The sequence below is a fragment of the Malus sylvestris genome, chromosome 16 (assembly GCF_916048215.2).
Source record: "Malus sylvestris chromosome 16, drMalSylv7.2, whole genome shotgun sequence".
Classification (NCBI taxonomy): Eukaryota; Viridiplantae; Streptophyta; class Magnoliopsida; order Rosales; family Rosaceae; genus Malus; species Malus sylvestris.
This window is the reverse complement of record NC_062275.1, coordinates 19,934,551-19,937,293: the sequence shown is the minus strand read 5'-3', so window position 1 is coordinate 19,937,293 and position 2,743 is coordinate 19,934,551. Positions and strand designations below refer to the sequence as shown.

At 34.5% G+C, this 2,743-nt stretch overlaps 1 long non-coding RNA gene across 1 annotated transcript; it reads right to left on the bottom strand.

The window, feature by feature from the left end:
* LOC126608621 (uncharacterized) lies at positions 1 to 1,758 on the bottom strand. The gene is made up of 3 exons (XR_007617927.1): positions 1,510 to 1,758; positions 740 to 984; positions 1 to 271 (listed from the first exon to the last, which is right to left on the bottom strand). It is a non-coding gene; the product is annotated as an uncharacterized LOC126608621 (long non-coding RNA).
* Positions 1,759 to 2,743: the final 985 nt, after the last annotated feature.

The following is a 2,743-nucleotide window of genomic DNA, read 5'->3' as shown; positions in this document are numbered from 1 at the left end:
TTTCTTCCACCTCCCTCCCATCTTCTATCTCCATCTAAAACAATGAAAACTAAAAACCAAAATGGTACAAAATGGGTCTAATTTCACGGTCGTTTTCAGAAAATCCCGGTACTTGCAACATATAATATCGACCAGAGGTGAATGTTGAATCCGATTGTCCAAGCAGCTCGTCTATGTTCTATACACACGGTGAAGACAGCCGTTCTGCCACTATAAAGCTCATCCATGTAGTCAATGATGGTTGTGCAGGATATCTTTTCAATGTGATTGCCTACAATAAGTTTAACTTTTCAGAAAATTATTTGCATACATCACATGCCAACATCACCAATACAAATTATCAGAAATTCTATATATAGTCTCACTTATATGCAGGGATTCTGTAATGTGGGTTAACGACAAATAAACAAATTGCAGTTAACGGGTGAATGTTGTATTCAGGTGGTTGAGAGGGTTGAGATTGTGATCAATATGTGCGCTCGGCCACATATTCTTCGAATAACTACACTTTTAAAATTTTAGGTTAGAGCATTGTTATTAGCACTCCAAAAAAGTCATTTTACACTCTTTAGCTTATTTTTTCACAGCTTACTTTTAAAATTTTAGGTCAGAGAAAATATGATAACTTTTTGGGAGAGACAATAACATCTCACTTTCAGTTAACTTCATTACTCCATTAGAAAACAATTCGACATATATATGTATATTTGTAAGTACAGTTTTGAGTAAGGGGTGAAACCTGCATGATGTACCATGCCGACCATGTTATGCAGCTTGCAACAGTTAGTGTAGAACCCTTCAACCAGTTCTCATGGATGGAGGATTTTCCTTCAACATGGAATAGTGCAGGCCATAAATTTCTAATACTAGGCCCCTTGTACAATGTCATGGTCATCACACCAGCTAAGGAGAATAGGGTACCGAAAACTTTTGCTAACCCTCGAGAATTTTGAAGGTAAAGAACCTCCAACCTGAAAAAGTAATCTATATAGGATAAAATGTGAATTAATGCCTTGGATTTATATATGGATAAGTAGGCTTACTAACATCAGTACAACTGCAATTACAAAGGTTAGGGAAGCTATGGTGTTGACTATTGATGCAAGGAAGGTCGGAGAGGTGTATCTTAAGCTTGCAAAGTACATGTTTAATGTCAAACCCACCCTATAACCATTGGAAAGGAAGAAGGAAAAAGTGAGCTTAATTAGCGTTTTAATTTAAGTCTTGAACAGAAGCATATATGGGTTCTAATTCTACATGTTCTTTTTCTCAAAAATTCTACATGTTCTTACCCCAGAAAAGAAAGTAAAAAGAGTTGCAAGAAAAGAGCAAATGTGAGCTTTGGTCTCTCTTTTCTGCAGGAGGAGGGTAAAAGATTCACAAATTAACATGTATGAAGAATCGGAAAATATTTTATTATCAGACAGTCTAACATATTTTGTTAGGCTATCAGACTAAAAAATGTTGCCGTGTGCAAGTATAAATGCAACTTTACACACATACAGATACCTTTCAAGAAAATAAGCAAAAGGGAGCATCACTATGCCAGACACAATATGTCGATAAGTTATGTAGACGTGAGGGTTCATCCCATGATTGAAGGACGCTTCAGTTATAAAATACAGAAATGTATATCCCATCTGTGCTAAAAGCATGAGGAAGTGTGGCTTGAACTTCCTGTATAGTCCCTTGAGGTTACTACTACGTAACTCCTGTGCCATAACCTCCTCCGGTTGGCGGCTGCCTTTCTTCCTTCTTCTATTTCAATTCTAGACAAGCTGGAGAAGCATATCATGCATGTATAAGTTCATATAGGGCATGATGGACCTGATTCTTGTTTCATGTTGACAGTATGAGGTTCTTGATTAATCTACTGGCTTAAGTCTATAGAATAGATACGTGGAATAGTATAAGATATTCGATCCCATGTTTGCTCAAATGGCTAATATATATTAATCCAATATTATTTCAAGATTAAGTAACTTCTATAAGTTCCAATTAGAGAAGATTTTTATGTATCATAAAGACTTTTCCATCATTCTGTGATTTTGTGTATTCTGTCCTGTGAAAGTAGCTTTTTGTCTGCCTATTCCTTTTCATTGCAGCCATTCGGAATATGACTTTTGCATCATTAATTTTGGGGAACCATTAGAGAATCTCATTAGCAATGAGAACTTTATTATTGATTTGATTGCAAATAATCATGTATTTATCTATTTCATAAAATTGGTCACCTATATTTTACATATTTTGTTATGGGAGGCTACTATCCTTCTCAGTTGGACCTTCTTGGTTCTCATTCTCATTCTGCAATGTTGCACAAAGATTGGAACCACTTACTTTCTAGTTCACCCTTTAATCATCAATTTTACAAAATTTTAACCAAATCAAAAATCGTTAAACTCAATTAATGTTGTTTAGTTTTTATGTATATGACTCAATAGCATAGTGCGATTCAATACTATGGTCTAGTGAATGACGAGTTCATTACCAATTCATTGTATAATGAATAATAAAAATAAAATTCAATAATATGGTTTATCTATTTATTGGATAATCATTAGATGATTAAACGATTTTTGGATTTGATTGGTATCTTGCAAATTTGATCATTGAAGGCTGACCTATAAAATAGACGGTTCTAATCATTGTACAATATTATTCATTTTGTAGGATAGAAGGAAGAGCCCTAAGAGTAGAATAAGAAGGTTACTAGTATTCCTCATTATATTCACTAAACATC